At 45.3% G+C, this 24,574-nt stretch overlaps 1 protein-coding gene across 1 annotated transcript in view; it reads left to right on the top strand.

The window, feature by feature from the left end:
• LOC126268125 (semaphorin-5A) overlaps positions 1-24,574 on the top strand; it is a 614,642-nt gene that overhangs the window by 135,130 nt on the left and 454,938 nt on the right. The gene's annotated exons all lie outside the window — the stretch shown is intronic.

Below are 24,574 nucleotides of genomic sequence, written 5' to 3' on the forward strand. Positions count from 1 at the left end.
TGGCTGTAACGGATCGTGCAGCCACGTCTCGATCCCTGAGTCAACAGATAGGGACGTTTGCAAAACAACCATGTACACGAACAGTTCGACGACGTTTGCAGCAGCTGCGGTTGCCCTTGACACTGCATGACAGACAGGAGCTCCTGCGATGGTCTACTCAACGACAAACCTGGGTGCACGAAAGGCAAAACGACATTTTTTTCGGATGAATCCAGGTTCTGCTTATAGCGTCGTGATGGTCGCGCCCGTGTTTGGCGACATCGCTTTGAACGCAGATTGGAATCGTGTATTCACCGTCGCCATACTGGCGTATCACCCAGCGTGATGGTATGGGATGCCATTGGTTACACGTCTCGGTCACCTCTTGTTCGCATTCACGGCACTTTGAACCGTGGACGTATTTCAGATATGTTCCGACCCGTGGCTCTCCCCTTCATTCGATCCCTGCGAAACGCTACATTTCAGCAGGATAATGCACGACCGTATGTTGCAGGTCCTGTACGGGCCTTTCTGGATACAGAAAATGTTCTACTGCTGCCCTGGCCAGCATATTCTTCAGATCTCTCACCAATTGAAAACGTCTGGTCAATGGTGGCCGAGCAACTGGCTCGTCACAATACGGCAGTCACTACATTGATGAACTGTGGTATCCTGTTGAAGCTGCATGGGCAGCTGTACCTGTACTCGCCATCCAAGCTCTGTTTGACTCAATGCCAAGGCGTATCAAGGCCGTTATTACGGCCAGAGGTGGTGGTTCTGGGTACTGATTTCTCAGGTCTATGCACCCAAATTGCGTGAAAATGTAATCACATATCAGTTCTAGTGTAATATATTTGTCCAATGAATACCCGTTTACCATCTGCATTTTTTCTTGGTGAAGCAATTTTAATGGCCAGTAGTGTATATTACCCGTCTTCCCATAAAGCGTACCTCTATTTTTCCGCAGAATTTGGAACATCTTGTACCATTTTATATTGTCGAACGCTTTTCCGAGGTCGGTAAACCCTACATTTGAACGTATCGTAATTTTTCTGTAGTCTAGTTTCCATTATCAAAGGCAACGTCATAACTGCCTATTTGGTGCCTTTACCTTTCCTAAAGCTAAACTGATCATAATCTAACAGATTCTCAATTTTTCATTCTTCTTTATATTATTCCCGCCAGCCAATCGGATGCACGAGTTGTTAAGCTTCAAAGCGCCCAGCCGGTTTTTTTTTTTTTTTTTTTTTTTTAGGAAGTGTGTAACAATTCGTTCCGTGAGCTTATTTGCTGCGTAGCTACTTTTGTAGCACACCAGACAGGAGATGGCGTTTCACGAGTTCGCTTCTACCCACGTGCGGTATACATGAAAATAACTGAGCAGTTGAATCGAGATAGGAGAAAATAAAATCGGAAGGAAGACACGAGCAGTTGGGGCATTTCGTGACACGCAGACAGCCGTTAGGTTGGTTACGGCAGAGCGAATGGGGTGTACGAATCTGCTACCCAGGAGCGAGGCCTGTAACCCGTGAACAACATTGAGTTATTCGGAATAAGGAGTACATCCGGGAGACGAGCAGCGCCTGCTACATCCAGCGGAACGGAATGACCGGGGTCTGCAGTGAGCCGGGACGTGTATAGGGCGGCGGCGCTGACAGGCTGCAACGAGGCGGGAGCCGCCGTAACTCGCCGCGCAACGGCCGAATGTGGGCCGGCCGCTGCTGGCGGACGTTTCACGGGGAGTAACTCGCAGCTGTCGTGAGGCGGAGGCTGCCGCTCAAAGGGAACGGGAATGGCGGCCGTCACCTCAGGCGTAACGCCTAGAACGTGTCACCAAGCCGGAACATTCATAAATTATACCAACATAAACCCTATTACAAAACGAACTCAGAAATCGGTTGGAGGGCACCGAAATCTAGATGTGATGATAATCTTCGAGAACTGAACTTTCTATAAAAGCAAATCACACCACAAAACAAATTTAAAGAATCAGCTTTACAGAACCCCGTAATTGTCCCCCGTTCCGACGCATAAATTTGACATGTGGCTCACAACCTTCATTTGCATTGGTGCCACAGCATGTCACATCTTAAGACGTCACTCTCGGTTGTGGCGGCGCTTCAAATAGCAAAGTGTCGACACGTGAAAAAGAAAAGGGTCACAACTCACAACATGTGAGCTGTAAGGTGGGTTAATGATGTCGCATTTGCACCAACTTTTTTGCATAATTTTGCCGAACCACATTATGCACGTGTCACATGATGGGAAGGTCGTCACACCCCTTATTACCCACAATCACCACTTTTTTTATAACTTCAGCGACAGAGGTCTGAAGCGCGATTACCTGTTTTGAAATAACGCGGTTTTTCGAAAGAGGGGGTGCGCGTGAGAAGACACCTAAGGGAGTGGCATAAATGAAATCACCCCTTCGCTTGGGACATTGATTCCCACACATTACGCGGTCGAAGATTAGGCAACCCTTCTAAACACCTGAGAGGGTGTTTGCCCGCCTTCAGGCGCTAGAGCAGCGGCAAGGAAGAATGTGTATCGAAATGCACATGTAATGTGCTCAGCTAAGGTGCTTGGTTGGCACCGAGGGCGTTGCCAAACTGGGGGCGGGGATCCTTAAGAGGAGACCTTTTGCCGTTTTATTCACGCAGATGTCATTGCTGTACATCTCCCCACTGCCGTGATAACGCCATAGCAGAGCGCGAAATAGGGGGGATGAAAAATAATATGAACCCTTTCCTGCTCCCTGCTTCGGGCTTCCCGTCCCGTTCAGATTTCATCGAATGGTTTTTAACATTCGCTAATGACTCCAAGCTGTACAGCAGAGCAAAAAGTGCGTTAGCACCTGCACTCCAGAGGGGACACATCACGACCAATGGCGTTGCTATGACGTCCTTAGAGAAGGGTAGAAACGGCCAGGGGGCGGTAGAGGCGTCGAACGGTGTCAAGAACGTAGTCCTGCTTCTTACCGCACTACGGACTGTAGTTTTCGATGGCGAAATCTATGGAAACCAACGTCCCAACAAAGGGGTGCTTTCATTGAGGTTCTTCCCCTGAGGCCTTTTCGTGTCGATTCCGAGCGACAGGGGTCTGTGAATGTTTTCCTCGGGCACCCACACGAAAACCACCTAATTTGAACGCTGAGTGTCGCGGTTCTGACAACCATCGCAGAGACGTTAAAGGAAGGGCTAATATACAAACGAGAGAGAACAGCAAGAGTGGCAGACCAAGAACGAAGTTCTCCGATTAAAACGTATGTAAGACGGGAATGCAGGTTTCTCGCCTCTACCGTTCAATCTTCACATCGAAGAAGTAATGAGGGAAATTGAAGAAAGGTGAACGGCCGTCATTGATAAGATTCGCTGGTGGCATTGCTATCCTCACTGACTGTGAAGAAGATTGACAGGATGTGCTAAATTTAGTGAATGTTCTAATAAGTACAGAACATGGACTGAGAGTAAATCGAAGGAAGACGAAAGTAATGAGAAGTAGCAGAAATGAGAAGAGCAACAAACTTGACGTCATAATTGGAGATCACAAAGTAGATGAAGTTAACGACTTCTGCTACATAGATAGTAAAATAACGCATGGCGGAGAGAGCAAGGAGGACATAAAAAGTAGATTAGCACTAGCAAAAGGGGCATTCCTGTCCAAGAGAAGTCTACTAGTATCAAACTTAGGTCATAATTTGAGGAAATTTCTGAGAATGTACGTTTCGGAGCACAAGAGTTGTATGGCAGTGACACAGGAGCAGTGGGAAAACCGAAAGAAGAAGCGAGTAGGAACATTTGAGATTTGATGTTACAGAAGTGTGTTGAAAATTAGGTCGACTGATAAGGTAAGGAATGTGGATGTTCTGCGCAGAATCGACGAGGAAACGAATGTATGCAAAACATTAAGAAGAGGTGACAGAATGAAAGGACATCACCCAAATATCGGTAATCGGTAGTTGAGGACTTCTGGTTGCAATTGTTACTATGAGATGAAAACGTAGAGACACGAGTAGAATTCGTGGAGAGCCGCATCAAACCGGTAATAAGACAAGAGAGAGAGAGAGAGAGAGAGAGAGAGAGAGAGAGAGAGAGAGAGAGATGATAATGAAGAGTTCGACCAGGCGACCACGTGACTCTCCACTGCTGACGTAAACCATCGCTATAAAGTGGTGTACAGGGGTTGGCAAAAATATGGAGACACCGCGAGAAATGCGTAGCTGAACGTAAGTGCAGATGCCAGCCAAGCGTGCAGGTGACGCTATTATATTTGGCCACGAACAGCAGCACCTGGTCACCTGTGCAATGCCCTCAATGAGTTGCGAGTGTAAGTCCTGGTAAGAACAGTTCACTGTGTAGAATAGAGCGCATTATGTCGGAGCTAAATGAATTCGAAAGTCGGCGAATTTTTGACGCCCTTATGGTGGGCGCTTCCGTAATCAAGCGAGCCAAAACGTTTGGTGTTGCAAGAGCCACCGTACCGGATACATATATCGCATACAGAGGGAAAGCGGATAAACATCAAACGCAGGCGAAAGTGTGTGTTGAGTGATTGAAGAGGGTTGTAACGAAAACTAAGAGGACGACGTTTGCTAAAGCCGCTGCAGAACTGAATGTCACACGCGCAAAGTCTATTAGCACCAAAACAACGCGAAGGGACCTGAAGGGCCACCTGGAAATCCAAAGCCACTCATCACTGATAAAAATGCCCGTAACGGGAAAACCTAATGCCGAAGCCATAAAACCTGGACTGTGGACCAATGGAAGAACGTCGTTCGTTCGGAAGAGTTGTCTTGCATGCGGTTTCCAACTTTTGGCCGAGTTTACGTCCCAAGAGTGACACACGGCAAGTGTTCGGTGATGATTCGGGCAGCCAAATTATGGTATTCCACGGGATCCATGACTACTCTTCAAGGTCGCATTAGTGTCAAGGGTTACGTGACAATTTTGGGTGACCAGGGCCATGCCATGGTACAATGTTCACCATTGGTGATGTTTTGATCCAATACGCAAAGTCCACGTTCACACAGCTCGCTTCGTGCAGGACTGGTATTATGGGCATTAGCATAATCGTCTTACCTTTACTGGCCACTACAATCACTTCTCAGTGTTACTGAATGCAGGTTCATCCATACCAGTTACCGAACTAAAATCGCGAACGCAACTCCAGTGTTTGGAGTTGAATACCTCGCAAGAGGCCATTTTTTTTGTCCGTTGTGGTTAGGTCCATGTTAAAAATTTAGCACTTACTATACCATTGTTTAAGGCACGAAATCAGTGCTAGAAAACTATGGAAATAACATACTACGACGTGAAGAGGTTTTCCGTTTGCGTACAGAATCAAGACAGCGACAAAGCATCTCACATCAATTAAACGACTACAGACTGCAGTGAGACTACAAATAACGTGTAATGAACGTGTTACGTCAAATTGAAAACGCAGATTTTGCGTCGGAATAGGTTGGTTGGCTGGTTTGAGAGAGGGGACCAAACAGCGGGGTTACCGGTCCCAGCGCATTAGGAAAGGATGAGGAAGGAGGACGGCCGTGCCCTTTCAAAGAGAACCATCCCGGCATTTGCCTGAAGTGATTTAAGGGAATCACGGAAAACCTAAACCGTGGTGGCCGGCCGCGGGTTTGAACCGTCATCCTAACGAATGCGAGTCCAGTGTTCTAACCACTGTGGCACCTCGGTCGGTATCGGGAAAAGAATTTTTGGAATTTGTGTCTTATCTTCTATAGAAATCGTTTTACGACACATGGGACTGAGACGTGTTCTCGAAATTCTTCGTGTCATTTCGGACTGAAAAATATACAGTTAATGAATTATTAACACGACACTAAGTTGCCGCTGCCAAAGTCGGTGGAACAATGTCGAATATGATTCTAGTTACGTTTAACAATGCTGGTGACCTTTTCAAATGCCATGATTACTAGACGGGAAGGATAAGTGCGCATAAAAAGCAAGGGTGGGGGAGGAGGGGCCAGTTTTCATTCTCATCGTGGAAAACGAGGAGTCGAATAATACAGTGCCAAACTCCGGACACAGGCGCTCTCATAAATAATGGTTTCGGTGTGTTTTATCATGCGGCCGAAAAAATAATTTAATATTGCAGGACATCCTCTGGAGATACCTTGTTAAAAGACACATTGCTCTGGATACATAAATGAAATTAAAGGTTAACGTGCAGCATGGAAAAGGCAGTTTTCTTCTAAAATTTCGTTATTTACTATTCTTCCAGTTACAGTTTCGATGGCCGTCAATTTAGAATTAGATTGACTGATTGATGATAGTGATACACGTACCAATACAGTACGAGAACCAGTTAGAAAGAAATCACGTTAACGTTGTTTTAGTTGTATTAGGCAAGCCCGTACAAAGCCGGCAAGATTCAGACTATATTCAGACTATCCGTAATTCTCTCGGTCATCAATGACGAAAGACACCTCCTCCTTCTATTTCAGATAGGTCATCAGCTATCCCGAAGACTCTGAATTACATTCCGCCCACACAGGAAGTATATTTGACCTCACTGGAAACCAGATCCGCAGCCAGACAAAAGGAGTGCTCGCATTGCCCGCTCCTAAATAAGGGCCTGGTAATAGCTGACATAAAGACGCGACCGGACTGCGTATTAATTACACTGCTCTGCTGGCCATCTGAGCAGCGCGCAGTTGTTATTTCCGTTGCAGATACAAATAAGCTAACCCGCTCCTCGTACCGTGGCAGACCTGGAATGCGTCGTCAAGTACCACAGCGGCGCCGTGTGCGGTGCCCGAGAGCGTTCAGTGGCGCCGTCTACGTGTGCGTCCTCGGGCCTTAATGGGGCGCCCAGATAAGCATCGCTCCGGCAAAGGCGTCCCGTCCACACGCGATACGGCCCTCTTCCAATATCATTAGTGCCGCATCGGAAACCCGTTTGGCGTCGTTCCGGAATTGGCTATTTGCCTTTATTGCCCAACTACTCGAAATCATTAGACTTAATGGCACCGGGAACGATTGTTGAGCGCTCTGCTCGGCGGGAGGTCACAGATTGGCATGAGTAATGCGACGCCGCCCCGCGTTTAAAGCACCGTCCCTCTTAGCGATCTGGACCACTGGCGCGCCAGCAGGGCAGCTGGCGCCAGTTCCGCCTCTCCTACCTCACTGCAGCTGCAGTCGGTGCGTCGTGTGGTCAAAAGTATCCGGACATCCACGTGTAATGCGGAACTCATCACTAGGTGTCAAGCGAAGCAGACCCGCCGGTATAACAGGAGGAGGGGAGCACAGAAGCAGTAACAGCAGAATGAATCGCTCAGCTCCGAACGTGGATGACTCATTGCGTGTCGCCTGAGTAACAGGCGCAAGTCAACTGTTGTTGTTTGTCAAGTGTACAACACAGGTAAACCAAGACCAGGAAGAACTCATGAACGGACGGACAGGGCCGTCGAACATTGCAGAGGATGACTGAAAAAAATTCATGAAATCAGCGGAAGGAATCAGTCGTGAGCTGCAAAGTGCTACCAGCAGCCCAACTAGCGCAATGATTGTACGAATAGAGTTAAAAAGAACCGGGTACAATGGTCGAGCAACTTCTCATAAGCCACGCACTTCCGTCGCCAAGCCGGCCGGAGTGGCCGAGCGGTTCTAGGCGCTACAGTCTGGAATCGCGCAATCGCTACGTTCGCAGGTTCGAATCCTGCCGCGTGCATGGATGTGTGTGATGTCCTTAGGATGGTTAGGTTTAAATAGTTCTAAGTTCTAGGGGACTGATGACCTTGGAAATTAAGTCCCATAGTGCTCAGAGCCATTTGAACAGCTGAACGGTTGACAACACAATGTAATGGTTCCAGCACGAATTACAGGAAAACAAAGCTAGGAACGCCGAAACCACAAGTGAAACGTCTGCTACCAAGAGTAAATGTTAAATGAAGACAGAATTGTGCAAGCACCAACAAATCGATGCAGTCCGTCTGACTTGCCAGTCAATCGGCCCTTTCTTTTAATATTTAGAAGAGATCTGTTCTTCCCTGAATTTCTGCGCCACTCAGTCTTTACAAAAGAAAATATGGTATTTTCTCCTACTGCGCAATACGTTTTATTTGTTGTTTTCGGCATCTTAGGGCCTCATGAGGTGACAACTGACTTAGATAAACGAGATACAGAGCTAACACAGACATTATTACAATGAGCTGTCATCAGCCCGAAGGTTGGTTTGGACACCACAGTGCTTTACTGGACGTAGTGCTGTTAGAGATGGTATGCCCTTGCCTTTTTCTGGCCCTTGGATTGACTTAATAAGGCCAGTGCCAGGAGAAACACAGAACGATGATGCAGCTCTGTATTTTTACGCATGAAGAAAGATCGCCAGAGGAGAAAGACGTGAAAGTGACAGATAGAAACTCTGGGAGTAGTTAGGGATCGAACGCTTGACCTTTGGAATCCAAAAACTGGTTCAGATGGCTCTGATCACTACGGGACTTATCTTCTGAGGTCATCAGTCCCTTGGAACTTCTTAAACCTAACTAACCTAAGGACATCACACACACACCCATGCCCGAGGCAGGATTGGGACCTGCGACCGTAGCTGTCGCGCGGTTCCAGACTGTAGCGCCTAGAACCGCTCGGCCGGCTGATCTTTGGATTCACAGCCTGGAGCTGAGGCACTAAAATACATGCGAATATATTATATGACTCAGAAGTTATGACATATACATATTCGGGGTGTTTCAGAGTCTTTGCATAAAACGGCTAGGGGCGATAGATGACGTCGTGGCTAGCAACTTTTGTTAAAAACGAAACGTTTAGTGACAGTTCCCGACGACGCTAACCGTCGTTTTGTATTGGTTATGCCCCTCATAGGCTGCAGGGCGCAACCGGTCCGCAGCCTGTGTATGCAATGTTTGTTTCGTATAATCCAGTCATCTGCTCTGTATGAAAGGGGGTTGGCACAGCAAAATTACAGTTCCTCTTTCGCGTGTAAAAAGACATTCTCCGGCCAGAGAGACTCATTCTTAAGATTTTCTTGATAGTTGACTGGGATAAGCAGTATGCAGCATACCTGGTTACTAGACCCTGTTAGTTCGATGAAATCTCGTCTTCCTGGAGTCGGCGAATACTGAAGGATGCGTCACCGAACATTTTGTCTCTAGCAAGAGTTGTTCCCCGTGACGTGATCTGTCGGCCCTGGGTGGCTGTTGTGGCCGAGCGCTTCTAGGCACTTCAGACAGGAACCGCGAGACCACTACGGTCGCAGGTTAGAATCCTGCCTTGGGCATGGATGTGTGTGATGTCCTTACGTTAGTTAGGTTCAAGTAGTTCTAAGTTCTTGGGGACTGATGACCTCAGATGTTAAGTCCCATATTGCTCAGAGCCATTTTGTTGCCGCTACATGTTTGATGCAAAGACTTTCAAACACGCTCTTTTCAGACGTGAATCGCGTTGATGAGCCTGTTTGATTGAGGGAAGAAGCAAACGGAAGACTTCAAGCCGAGTATTGATGTATGTAGGGTTGTACAGTGGATCACCTATTAACAGTAAAAATAACAATGGATACAAATGAAAGAATAGCCTCTGGGTCAAGATACCTGTACTCACTAAGCAGCCCACTCAAAAGTAAAGCTTTGTCAATCACCACAAAGATGTAGATATACAACAATATTATCTGCCACATGGTACTGTACGGTTCAGAAAGCTGGACGCTTACAAAGAATGAAAGAGAAAAACTGAATGTTTTCGAAAGAAAAGTAATGAGAAAAATCTGGGGACCTGTGCTGGAGAATGGCGTATGGAGAATTCGAAGGGAACAATGAAATTTATCAGTTAATGAAACAACCCACTATCATCCAGAAATTAAAAAGTAGGAGACTCCAATGGGCTGGAATGTGGCCAGAATGGAAAACAACAGAGTCACTAAGAAAGCATTTGAAGGAACTCTCCAGGCAACAAGACCATTGAGCCGACTTCGTACAGCCGTCCGGTGTGGCCGAGCGGTTCTATGCGATTCAGTCTGGAACCGCACGACCGCTACGATCGCAGGTTCGAATCCTGCCTCGTGCATGTATATGTGTGATGTCCTTAGGTTAGTTGGGTTTAAGTAGTTCTAAGTTATAGGGGACTGATGACCTCAGATGTTAAGTCCGATAGTGCTCAGAGCCATTTGAGCCATTCGACCTCGTAAAAGGTGGAAAGATGACATAGAGAAGGACATCGCAGCATTAGGATTTTCCGCAGGGTGGAGAGAGGCCGCGAGACATAGAAGGTGGCGGAAACAGATCGTTAGTGCAGAGAGTGGTCTACAAGGCCTGTGAACGCTGAGAAGAGAGAGAGAGAGAGAGAGAGAGAGAGAGAGAGAGAGAGAGAGAGAGAGAGAGAGAGAGAGAGTTGTTACAAGAAGAAAGAATGCAAGTTAGCTCTCTCCATGCTCAAGTGTATCACATGACAGTGTACTGAGAATTCTCGGAGGCCCCGCACGTGCTCGCAGAATGGTGTCGCCTTAAGGTGAGCGCCGATCTCCAGTGGCAGCTCGCCTTTGTGTTATCCCCAGGCTACTGGATGTGAGGAAATGAGTCAGCCGTACCGAGGCGTTTCATCTGAGACGGGCTGGATGAGGGCGGGCGTGCGGTATCGGGCGGCGGCCGGGCTCAGCTGAGGCTCCCCGGCACGTTCCCGCTTTTGCGCAACGCCCGCGGCCGTCCACGAGGTCGCGCCAGCCCAGCCGTCTGGCGGGCCAGCAGGCTAGCCGCCCGCCTGCCTCGCTCTCCCTGCTCACGGCGCCTCGCGGCCCCACTGCAGTGCAGCCATCAGCCGATCACGCGACCGTCTCCCTCGGTGGGGATCTGCCCTCTATCTTAGATGATGATGCTAAGGTTTTAAAGTTGTGTCCGGACTCTGGCCTAAACTTTTACGCTGGAGATGTTAGTGTAGCCAGCCGGAGTGGCCGAGCAGTTCTAGGCGCTACAGTCTGGAACCGCACGTCCGCTACGGTTTGTGTGATGTCCTTAGGTAAGTTAGGTTTAAGTAGTTCTAACAAGGGAACCTCCCCATCGCACCCCTCCCCCCCCCCCCCCCCCCCCCTCAGATTTAGTTATAAGTTGGCACATTGGATAGGCCTTGAAAAACTGAACACAGATCAATCGAGAAACATATACAAACTGAGGAGTCCACGTGCATGATAGGCAACATCAAGGACGATGTGAGCTCAGGAGCGCCGTGGTCCCGTGGTTAGCGTGAGCAGCTGCGCAACGAGACGTCAATGACCGAACGGACAGTTCATAACTTTGCGAAAATGAAGAAAGTTAACTCTTCACTCAACGGAAGGCTTGAACCAAGGACCTCAGCCGCTCACGCTAACAACGAGATCACGGCGCTCCAGCGCTCACATTATCCTTCATGTTGTCTATCTTGCGCATGGACTAGTCAATTTGTATATTTTCTTATTTTTCTCATAGTTCCACACAACTTCTTCCTATTTTATCGATTGATTTGTGTTCAGTTTTTCAAGGCCTATCCACTGTGCCAACTTATAACTAAATCTGAGGGAGGGGGGGGGGGGTGCGATGGGGAGGTTCCCTTGTAAATTCTAGGGGACTGATGACCTCAGATGTTAAGTCCCATAGTGCTCAGACCCATTTGAACCTCTCTCTCTTTTTTTTTTGAGAGTTTGGTGTGTTGCAGAGTGGCCGGCCCATCCCACTTTATTCTCGCGGTCAGCCACGTACATATGCTTATTGTTTTAACTTCTTCTACTACTTTCCTCCTGTTTTTAATATTGGGATGATGCTCCGTTTCGTGCTTCCGTGAGGGTACACGCATGGTTTTCCTCATTGTCTTACTTTTAGTTACCGTGCTGTTTTATACTCTGTTTAGTGTCTTTTTCCGACACTCGGCTCAAACTGTTTTCTTGGGGGTGCTGAAGCTCTTGCCGTCGTGCACCCATCACAAAATATCCATCCATCCATCAACCCAGAGTCACACCGTGCAGAATTCTTGAAGATGTTCCAATCATTTATTTCCTTGAAAGAGAAAACTTTCTGGCGACAAATCGACACGAGTTTAGAAAGCATCGTTCCTGCGAACTCAGATTGCCCTTTTCTTGCACGACGAACTGCGGCCCATGGACGAAGGGCAATAGGTGTTTTGCTAGATTTTCGGCAAGCGTTTGACACAGTGCCCCACTGCAGACTGTTACCGAAGGTCCGAGCGTGCGGAATAGGTTCTCAAAATCACTGAAGACCGAAAGAAACTGGCTCACCTGTCTAATATCGTGTGGGGCCCCGTGCGCTTGGAGAAGTGCCGCGACAGGATGTGGCATGGACTCGACCAATGTCTGAACTACTGATGGAGGGAACTGACACCATGAATCCTGCAGCGCTGTCCATAAATCTGTAAGAGTACGAGGCTGTGGAGATCTCTTCTGATCAGCACGTTGCAAGGCATCCCAGATATGCTTAATAATGTTCATATTTGGGGAGTTTGGCAGCCAGCGGAAGTCTTTAAACTGAGAAGAGTGTTCCTAGAACCACTCTGTAGCAATTCTGGACGTGTCCTGCTGGAATTTTCAAAGTCCGTCGGAATTCACTATGGGCATGAATGGATGCAGGCGATCAGACAGGATGTTTAGGTACACGTCATCTGTCAGATGCGTATCTAGACGTATCGAGGGTCCCGTATCACTCCAATTCTACCCGCCCCACAACATTACAGAGCCTCCCCTGCAGGGTCCATGAATTCATGAGGTTGTCTCCATACCCGTACACCTCCATCCGCTCCATACAATTTAAAAGGAGAGTTGTCCGACCAGGTGAAATGTTTCCAGTCATCGACAGTCCAATGTCGGTGTTGACCAGCCAAGGCGAGGCGTAAAGGTTTGTGTTGTCCAGTCATCAAGGCTACATGAGTGGGCCTTCGGCTCCGAAAGCTCATATCGATGATGTTTCGTTGAATGGTTCGCACGATGACATTTGTTGAGGGTCCAGCACTGAAATCTGCAGCAATTTGCGGAAGCGTTGACTTCTGTCACGTTGAACGATTCTATTCAGTCAGCGTTGCTCTCGTTCTTGTAGGATCTTTTCCCGTCTCAGCGATGTCGGAGATTTGATGTTTTGCTGGATTCCTGACATTCACAGTACACATGGTCTTTCGGCGAAATCCCCACTTCATCGCTACCTCGGAGATGCTGTGTCCCATCGCCCGTGCGCCGACTATAACACCACGTTCAGACTCAATTAAATCTTTATTACCTGCCATTGTAGCAGCAGTAACATACCTAACAACTGCGCCAGACGCTTGTCTTATATAGGCGGTTCAGTGTATGTGCGTGTGCAAGAACGTCCCCATTCGTGCGAAACCTCCAGAAATGTCTCAGATTAGCCGGTGAGCCCGTGGCGGTTCTATAAACGACGTACAGTATAACTGGCACGCTTTCTCGCCCGAGTTTTGCGATAATTAAGCCAGTCCGTTCTTGAACTTAGTGATCCGCCACATAAGAATTCTTCCTACCTGATATATGAAGATGCAGCCGTAGATTTATGCTCCCTTACAGAGCCGTAGCAGCGCCATCGGATTTTAAACTGCAATACTACTGTCTACGTTTCAAGTAATGAATAGGGGAGAAGTTTCTTTGTGCAAATAATTTTTATATTGGATACCATTATGGTGCATTTATTTAAGAAACACCCTAAAATGAACTTGTTCACCCTGATTATAAGCTAGCCATTAACGGCAAGAGATCATTGTCTACGGCATGACTATACCGAAAGGCATCCTATCGACGACTGCTGACTATGGCACACAGTCTGTAACTTAAGCATACAATTGGTATAGTTCGTAAAAGACCGTACATCTTTGGTTATGCCAAAGTTATTCATTTATTTATTAATATCAACGTTTCCTGCAACTGTATAATTATTGAAAGGATTTATGACCTGCAGACTGCTCCAAATGTCTGTGTGGTGAAAGGCAACTTTCTTAACAAATATTTATTAATAACAATTACTTGATTCGCGCCAGAATAAATGTACTTTCACTATGTTATATCTTTCTGACGTCACAAACGATTTCTGTATCGGCACCTCATTCTTCTGGCTTTGAAAACGCCAGACGGCCAACCGCCTCTGCTAGCTAGCGCAGAACCTACCGCTTGCTCCTTACTCCTTATACATTTACTTCACGTACGTGAAATAGAAAAACTGGAAATAAAGTAAAATGCGCTCTTATCTGCAACGTGTCAAGAAGTCTTTTTAAGTAGTGGAATCCAGTACATCATCCTGGATGACAAGTGTTCATCAGAAACAAGGGTCGTGCCCAAGGAAAAAAATAAATCAATTCTACGTGAAGATATTGGTTTACGTTGTGATAGGACCGCTATTGTTACCTATATACACAAACGATGTGAAGAATAGGGAGAGAGCAATCTGCGATTGTTTGCTAATGAGCCTGTAGAGTGCCGAGAAGTGTCGCGTTTGAGTGACTGTTTCATTCAAATGTTATAGTCGTACATTTTGTTTTATCAGTTTTAAACACACTCACCTTATTATATTGTAGGATGTCTGCTGAAGCTTTCGCTGTCGAACAATATACCATCACCACCACCACCACCACCACCACCACCACCTTTTAAGTAGAAGATGACACCACTGACGATAATATGAAGCATACTAAGCCTACCGGCGCTTTTGATACTTTCGGTAAGAGGGGGTGGGGGGACGGTGAGATAGCAATGTCTAAGATCTGGTACCAAAGATATTACATTTCTTCTTCTTGGACACTGTTACTAAATTCCGAAACGGGTCCGATTTGAACCACAAGCCGACCCACAAGCTAAAAACTTATTTAAATTTTTCACACAACATTGTTTTGAAGAGAGTCATGGATGTCGTGGTATAGTAATTATCTTCACAACCATGAAGGCACTCAATACGGGAATGGCTATTGGAGTACTGTTTTACACGTTGCTCAAGCCGCTATTAAATTTAATCTTTAAATGAGACTGTCGCTAATTTCACTTCACACATATCAGAAACTCGACACGAGTATGACCAGAGATGAAATATCACGGCAGCTCAAAACAGCTTGCTGGACCAGACTCGAACTTCGGACCTTTGCATTTCGCAGGCAAGTGCTTTACGGACTGGACTGTCCTAACCCAACTAACGACCCGCCCTCACAGCATAACATCCACCGGTACCTCTTCTCCGACCTACCGAACTTCACAGTTCTCCTGTATTCTGGGATACAACTGAGGTGAGTTGTTCTGAAACCTCCTGGTTCATCAGAACTGTGAACCGGATCTTTGCCCATCTGTGAGGACGGATTGTGAGTCATGTTTGGATAGCTCAGTCGGCGGAGCACTTGCCAGTGACAGGCAAGGTTCAAGTCCCAGTCCAGCACTCTGATCTGATCTCCCAGGAAGTTTCAAATCAGCGCACATTCCGCTGCAGAGTGAAAATTCATTGTGGATGACCAAAGATATAAGCAAGAACTGAGTAGCTGATCTGAGAGTTGTTTATAACCAATGCCGTTTCTTACTTCTCAACCTCCTCAGTTTACAGCTTGTAGAATCCTGGTGCCAACAGCTCTCTTCACATCTGTCAGCTACCTTGTAGGCTATCGACCTCTTTTCGTTTGTCCCTCTAGGATCCATCTCCCTACCTTTTTCTGTCATACATTGTTCTAAATGGCCGTAATTATAAACCCCTTCCTTTCAATAGGTCACATTGTGTTCACTTCTGCTTCAAAAAACATGATCAAGTTTGAGTATCATGAATCGGTTGATAGGACACATCGTGAGGCATCAAGGAATGGTCAGGTTGGTTATGGAGGGAATATATAGAGGGACTCGAAGCCATGAGTACAGTAAACTCAAGTGGATCCAGGTTACAGCAGCTACGCTAATATGAAGAGACTTGTACAGGATGAACTAGTGTGGAGAACTGCATCACATGAACCTCCGAATTTAAGACTACAGCAATAACAACATTGGTTCATTACACATGTGCTCTCAAGTTTTCCTTCAACCCATCATCCAACGCCGGTAATAGGATACTTCTAATGCGTCATGTGGAACCTAAATCTTTCGCATGCTAAGCATTTATCACGTAAGAGAAGCACTGACAAAGCTGAAAGTCACTTTAAGTGCCTGCAAAACTAGGATCGTCTGGGAGTAGAGCCGGTGTTTTTGTCTCGCTCAGAGGCAGCGAGCTATTACCGTTGTGGCAGCCAACCCCAACATCTTCTACTTGGTAGCGAGAGGCGGGAGACGCAGTCCCTGTAGTTTTTGTGGGCTCCCTCTCCCCTCCTCCCCCTAAATCACGATAACACCTGCCCTGGCTCGTAAACCGGCCGCTGCTTAGCCCCCATCGCGCTACCTCGTTTCACCAGGGACGTCCAACCCCCAGACACGCCCTCTCGACACTCCAGGTATATTTTCAAGGCCTTGTTTCCGACTGGTTTGTGCGGTTGCCTTTGCACTCCTCTCCATTCACTCAAACAAGGCAGTGATGCTATGTCATGAGACATTGTATGATTTTAGAAGATGCACGTTAATTCTTACAATAAAAGTAAAAACAGCTAACAGCCACTGTTAATAAGGCTATTTCGTGAGGACACATAGCACCGTTGCGGGTTTCGAACCTACAGCTTATGAAACGGCTGTTCATATTTGAAATTACATTTGTTGTACAGGAGATGTTCGCTAAATGTGGCGCAGGTTCTTCGCGCTCGCGATGTCTTACGTCAAAAGTACTTCATTCCAGATGAGCCTTACATTGATCGCAATAACGTAAACAACTTCCTAAGAGAAGAACTGTATTAGTTTTGTGTTGCTGACGTCTAATTTCTTGCTCCGTTTTATTCACTGCTGACTGTTTTCAAACAAATGTATATTCCGCCATAAGCCTTCGACAAAATAACTGACTCAGAAGGTAGAGAATCTGTTTGGTGTCACGAAATGGGCATGATGTCCAAATGATTTTTCTTCCACATTACCTTTTATCTCTAGAACATTGATGCGCAGGTCTGTATTGTTAGATTTGAATTTTCTTCGGTTATTTTTGTGAAGGTAGCGCCATCTAGAAAACTTTATCCTGAGAATGTGATCAGTTGCTCGGTTCGAAATCCGTTTGTTGCAATCCTATTGCTCTATCTTAGGACTGGTTTGGTTACACGAGCGTTTCCAAACTTACGTCTTACGGTTAATACGCGTTCTGTTTAAAACTATGCCCTGGGGCATGGTTTGTGAACTTCTTATTCAGCTCTTTTAACGTTCTGCTTCGTTCTTCGTAATCTAGAATTTGGATACATCTACTTCAACAGCCTAACATGAAAGTACTATCAGCAAATCACCCATATGATAAATGGGCTATGTCTCTCTCTGTCTTTGGTCTAACTCTACACAAGGGCGTAGTGGTGTCACGTGGTACGTCCTCTCTCTCGGAAGCTCTGTCATGGGCATCGTGACTTGCCTGCTGCAAGCCCATCCCGGTCAAGTTCTTAATCTGGTCTATCCAACGCAGTGGTACGCGTCCTCTAGGTCTTTCGGCCGTCGACTTTTTCGTGTGCCATTGTGCTTTCCATTGCCTCTTGCCACCTGGCAATGTGACCAAAATGTACTCGAAGTACCACATTTCCAGAGCATCACTCCTGCGACGGTCCGCCGTCTCCATCGCTCAAGCTTCCGTTGTAGGGGTCGGCCTACGTAAGTGTTGCAAAATTATCCTGTGAACCTGAGTGTCTATACATCGCCGGCTGTAGTGGCCGAGCGGTTCTAGGCGCTACAGTCTCGAACCGCGCGACCGCTACGGTCGCAGGTTCGAATCCTGCCTCGGGAATGGATGTGTGTGATGTCCTTACGTTAGTTAGGTTTAAGTAGTTCTAAGTTCTACGGGACTGATGACCTCAGAAGTTAAGTCCCATTGTGCTCAGAGCCATTTGAACCATTTTGTCTATACATCGACATGTTTGTGACATTTTTTATACGAACTTGTAAACGAAATATGTTTCTAATTACTCATTTGTCCTGCTTCCTTGCGAGCCATTTCACTTAGGACTTCTCTTCTCTTGTAGACACGTATGTTGCATTTAATTTCTTATGATATGTTCTACGTCGTTAAGAATCTCCTCACTATGAATCTATGCAAAGAAAATTATATCTTTATGGTGTGTCTGTTTATCTGGAATTCACTTGTGAAGACATATCCAGACTAAGCAGATTTCCCCTAGGCAATTTCATTCAGTGTAAATCTTCCCTCCGTAAATCTTATGCATATGTATTGGCTATCTTCTGTCCGTTTGAGTACTTTCGTTTTTCTTACTAACACTGTCACAAAAACGAGACTTTGTACCTGCATAAAAGAAGATTTTATGCGATTTGGCAACAGGACAGGCTGATCACCACACTTTTCTACGTGAAGAAGAGAACAAGTAAACCAAAGTAAGATAAAAGAAAAAATCTTGTACTGGAGCGGAATTCGACATCGAACTGACCCAAAGTTTCAAACGAGGGGGAAAGAACCCGTAACAAGGCATTAAGGCTAATGAATGTTCGTACGGAGTGATTAGTTGCCCGCGATAGGCAGGAAACCGGATTTGACTGTAGGTCGGGCATACAACTTCAACTTGTCACATATACTCATCGCACAAAATACTCTGAACAGAGTAAAATAAATAGCAATTCAAGCCTAAGTTATTTTCGACTCGTATCGTCTGGCTGTGAACCTTCAAGAGAAAATGGCGAAAGGAATGAAATTTATGTTGAAACTTTTTGGCAGATTAAAACTGCGTGCCGGACCGAGACTCGAACTCGGGACTCCCGAGTTCGAGCCTTGGTCCGGGATGCAGTTTTAATCTGCCAAGAAGTTTCATATCAGCTCACATTCCACTGTAGAGTGGAAATCTCACTCTGGAAATTTATCTTTCTTTTTACCTTGTGCTCTGACACTTGCTTTCGTTTTAACTGCATACTTACATTAAAAACCTGCAGTATTCCTGGTTACAAGGCTTAGACGGCGTAAGGCCAAGTACAACGGCGAGATTCCGGTTCGACACCTTTCACAGACGTAACATGGCTCCCGTGTCAGGGACCCTTGTACACTTTGCAGACACGCAGTTACAGCTATTTCGGCGGTTAGATGCAGACGACATTCGTTCATCTAATAATTCTCATCTCCAAAAGGAAGCAATTATTCAAACAGAAATATGTTAATTCAGTAATGAAATGCAATACCAACAGTTTCAGGATTATACCCGCCTATTAAACCCAGTGTACTCTTCTTATGTTTTTGTCCCACATCGGCGTAGGACCGACATAGTTAATTTAAGGGGTGGTCGGATGCCCTTCTACCGCCACCACGGTTACTCTCGGGATGGAACCAAACTGACTGCGTGTAGTGTCATTCACGTGGAAGTGAGCGAAAGTTTTCGAAATGTTTGCGAATCGTGTAACTAAGGCGGGAGTGGGTACCAGCCCGGTGTTAACCTAGTGGGATGTGGGAAACCGCCTAAAAACTACATACTGGTTGGTCGGCACACGGAGTCTCGTCGTTAATCCACCTGAGTCGGCGCTTTTGCCCGTCCCCGAAACGGTCGTTTAACGCGCGCGGCTATCCGGGAGGGTATTAATCCCTGTCTACTGACGAATGTTTAGAAAAGGAAACATTTCTTACCGGTCTCGTTTACGTCGACGGTTTTTTGCTGTAAAAGTGTTAAACATCTCACGTCTTAAGAAGAACAACAGTAAGCTAATAATGTTGTTAATACGAGGGCGTGGTGAAAAGCAACGCCGCGGAATTTTTTATGTGAAAACTCTCAAATCTTTTTAAGTGAAACAGTCGTTATTAACATTCTAGATATTTATTCTTCGTATCTGCATATTTATTTCTCAACATAATCACCCCGGCGACGAACACATTTCTCCTAACGAGAGGCCAATTTTTGATACGGTCTCTGTAGAATGTTTGACGTTGTTGACGGAGCTAAAACCACACCTCTGCTTGCGCCGCCTCATCACTATCAAAGTGAAGTCCACGAATGTGTTCTTTAAGTTTTCGAAACAGAATAAAATCGGATGAGGCCAGTTCTGGACTGTATGGAGGGTAACCGACGACAGTTAAACCTGTTGTTGTTGTTGTTGTTGTTGTTGTTGTTGTTGTCTTCAGTCCTGAGACTGGTTTGATGCAGCTCTCCATGCTACTCTATCCTGTGCAAGCTGCTTCATCTCCCAGTACCTACTGCAACCTACATCCTTCTGAATCTGCTTAGTGTATTCATCTCTTGGTCTCCCTCTACTATTTTTACCCTCCACGCTGCCCTCCAATGCTAAATTTGTGATCCCTTGATGCCTCAAAACATGTCCTACCAACCGATCCCTTCTTCTAGTCAAGTTGTGCCACAAACTTCTCTTCTCCCCAATCCTATTCAATACCTCCTCATTAGTTACGTGATCTATCCACCATATCCTCAGCATTCTTCTGTAGCACCACATTTCGAAAGCTTCTATTCTCTTCTTGTCCAAACTAGTTATCATCCATGTTTCACTTCCATACATGGCTACACTCCAAACAAATACTTTCAGAAACGACTTCCTGATACATAAATCTATATTCGATGTTAACAAATTTTCTTCTTCAGAAACGCTTTCCTTCCCATTGCCAGTCTACATTTTATATCCTCTCTACTTCGACCATCATCAGTTATTTTACTTCCTAAATAGCAAAACTCCTTTACTACTTTAAGTGTCTCATTTCCTAATCTAATTCCCTCAGCATCACCCGATTTAATTTGACTACATTCCATTATCCTCGTTTTGCTTTTGTTAATGTTCATCTTATATCCTCCTTTCAAGACACTGTCCATTCCGTTCAACTGCTCTTCCAAGTCCTTTGCCGTCTCTGACAGAATTACAATGTCATCGGCGAACCTCAAAGTTTTTACTTCGTCTCCATGAATTTTAATACCTACTCCAAATTTTTCTTTTGTTTCCTTTACTGCTTGCTCAATATACAGATTGAATAACATCGGGGAGAGGCTACAACCCTGTCTCACTCCTTTCCCAACCACTGCTTCCCTTTCATGCCCCTCGACTCTTATTACTGCCATCTGGTTTCTGTACAAATTATAAATAGCCTTTCGCTCCCTGTATTTTACCCCTGCCACCTTTAGAATTTGAAAAAGAGTATTCCAGTCAACATTGTCAAAAGCTTTCTCTAAGTCTACAAATGCTAGAAACGTAGGTTTGCCTTTTCTTAATCTTTCTTCTAAGATAAGTCGTAAGGTCAGTATTGCCTCACGTGTTCCAACATTTCGACGGAATCCAAACTGATCCTCCCCGAGGTCTGCATCTACCAGTTTTTCCATTCGTCTGTAAAGAATTCGCGTTAGTATTTTGCAGCCGTGGCTTATTAAACTGATAGTTCGGTAATTTTCACATCTGTCAGCGCCTGCTTTCTTTGGGATTGGAATTATTATATTCTTCTTGAAGTCTGAGGGTATTTCGCCTGTCTCATACATCTTGCTCACCAGCTGGTAGAGTTTTGTCATGACTGGCTCTCCCAAGGCCGTCAGTAGTTCTAATGGAATGTTGACTACTCCGGGGGCCTTGTTTCGACTCAGTGCTCTGTCAAACTCTCCACGCAGTATCGTATCTCCCATTTCGTCTTCATCTACATCCTCTTCTATTTCCATAATATTGTCCTCAAGTACATCGCCCTTTTATAAGCCTTCTATATACTCCTTCCACCTTTCTGCCTTCCCTTCTTTGCTTAGAACTGGGCTGCCATCTGAGCTCTTGATATTCATACAAGTGGTTCTCTTCTCTCCAAAGGTCTCTTTAATTTTCCTGTAGGCAGTATCTATCTTACCCCTAGTGAGATAAGCTTCTACATCCTTACATTTGTCCTCTAGCCATCCCTGTTTAGCCATTTTGCACTTCCTGTCGATCTCATTTTTGAGACGTTTGTATTCCTTTTTGCCTGCTTCATTTACTGCATTTTTATATTTTCTCCTTTCATCAATTAAATTCAATATTTCTTCTGTTACCCAAGGATTTCTAGCAGCCCTCGTCTTTGTACCTACTTTATCCTCTGCTGCCTTCACTACTACATCCCTCAGAGCTACCCATTCTTCTTCTACTGTATTTCTTTCCCCTATTCCTGTCAATTGTTCCCTTATGCTCTCTCTGAAACTCTGTACAACCTCTGGTTCTTTCAGTTTATCCAGGTCCCATCTCCTTAATTTCTCACATTTTTGCAGTTTCTTCAGTTTTAATCTACAGGTCATAACCAATAGATTGTGGTCAGAGTCCACATCTGCCCCTGGAAATGTCTTACAACTTAAAACCTGGTTCCTAAATCTCTGTCTTACCATTATATAATCTATCTGATACCTTTTAGTATCTCCAGGGTTCTTCCACGTATACAACCTTCTTTCATGATTCTTAAACCAAGTGTTAGCTATGATTAAGTTGTGCTCTGTGCAAAATTCTACTAGGCGGCTTCCTCTTTCATTTCTTAGCCCCAATCCATATTCACCTACTATGTTTCCTTCTCTCCGTTTTCCTACACTCGAATTCCAGTCACCCATTACTATTAAATTTTCGTCTCCCTTCACTATCTGAATAATTTCTTTTATTTCATCGTACATTTCTTCAATTTCTTCATCATCTGCAGAGCTAGTTGGCATATAAACTTGTACTATTGTAGTAGTTGTGGGCTTCGTATCTATCTTGGCCACAATAATGCGTTCACTATGCTGTTTGTAGTAGCTTACCCGCATTCCTATTTTCCTATTCATTATTAAACCTACTCCTGCATTACCCCTATTTGATTTTGTGTTTATAACCCTGTAGTCACCTGACCAGAAGTCTTGTTCCTCCTGCCACCGAACCTCACTAATTCCCACTATATCTAACTTTAACCTATCCATTTCCCTTTTTAAATTTTCTAACCTACCTGCCCGATTAAGGGATCTGACATTCCACGCTCCGATCCGTAGAATGCCAGTTTTCTTTCTCCTGATAACGACATCCTCCTGAGTAGTCCCCGCCCGGAGATCCGAATGGGGGACTATTTTACCTCCGGAATATTTTACCCAAGAGGATGCCATCATCATTTAATCATACAGTAAAGCTGCATGTCCTCGGGAAAAATTACGGCTGTAGTTTCCCCTTGCTTTCAGCTGTTCGCAGTACCAGCACAGCAAGGCCGTTTTGGTTAATGTTGCAAGGCCAGATCAGTCAATCATCCAGACTGTTGCCCCTGCAACTACTGAAAAGGCTGCTGCCCCTCTTCAGTTAAACCTAGGCGTCCGATTATTGGAGATGTCGCAGCGCTCGTGTGTGGTCTGGCATTGTCAATCTGAAGCTGGGTGTGCTCCATGTGTGGAGAAACTGTTGGATTTTGAAACTCGATTATAGCACCTAGTTTCTGATGCGCAGACATAGTTATATTACATGCCACCATGTTACACGCTATAATTCGGAGCCCTTTAGCGACAGAGAGTTGCAAATATGTAGACTTTAAGAATAAAAATATAGACTGTTCATAACATTTATTTTGTTTAGAAAAATTTTAAGAGTTTCAACATAAAAAATTCGTAGGCATTACTTCTCAGCACGCCATCGTATTTGTAGCCATTCTTCTTCAGATGATACTTCAATTATGTTTCTCACAAAGATAAGAACAATTGTATCTTTTAAAACTGTGTATCTATGTTCTTTTTAGCCAAACACGTTTCAGTACATAGCACATGACCTTAGTTACCTCGCTATGTGGTCATCTGAGAAATCATGTGGGCAGTAGAAGGCGAGAATGAAGTCGGGTGTTGGGGTCGGTATGAAGGGGCGCTGGGCGGTAGGTGCATTTTGAGTGTGTGTCTTTGAAATTTTCTTTTTATTTTATTTCCTGTTTTTAATTTTTCAGTAATTTTTCGTTACTTTTCTGTTAATTTTTAGTTGGTATTTTGTCTTTATGGTAATTTATAAATTAGTGAGAATATTACCCATCTTCTATTGCTAGTTTGTCATTGACCATATTTTCGTTTTTATTTATAGCGCTCTGTAGGAAATTTCCTGAGTAGGGAGTATTTAGTTTCTTTTGTTATGATTACCGGAGATCGCCGTGTCTGTTTTATCTCAGTGCGGCGGTGAATTTCTTTCATAAGATGTTTCCACATCTACAGCTGTGAAATACGTGGAGCGCCAAGTATTCTCTTCAACGTTGAAGCTGTCTCTTCGAGATGGTAACTCACTGCATTTGTTTTAAATTTAATAATTGTATTCTCTCATAATACATATAAGAGTTACTATGACTTTTTAAGTAGTTGTAAGTCTAGGGAGCGATGACATGAGCAGTTTGGTCCCTTAAGAATTCACACACACACACACACACACACACACACAAAAAGAAGTTACTGTGACTTTGCAGAACTGTGGTAGTAAGCACATAGGAATCTGTTTCCGGTTTTCGCTGCTCTCTGGTCTGTTGCAGGCAAACCGTCGTAAATCTTGAAGACGCCATAGTTAATGCCCGCCGGAAGTCGCCTCCCACCCATCCTGTGGCCGGGGCCCGTAAATCTGTAAGGCACACACGTACGCCGGCACCCGGGGATATGCTGAATGCGAAATC

This window comes from Schistocerca gregaria, chromosome 4, assembly GCF_023897955.1.
Source record: "Schistocerca gregaria isolate iqSchGreg1 chromosome 4, iqSchGreg1.2, whole genome shotgun sequence".
Lineage (NCBI taxonomy): Eukaryota > Metazoa > Arthropoda > Insecta > Orthoptera > Acrididae > Schistocerca > Schistocerca gregaria.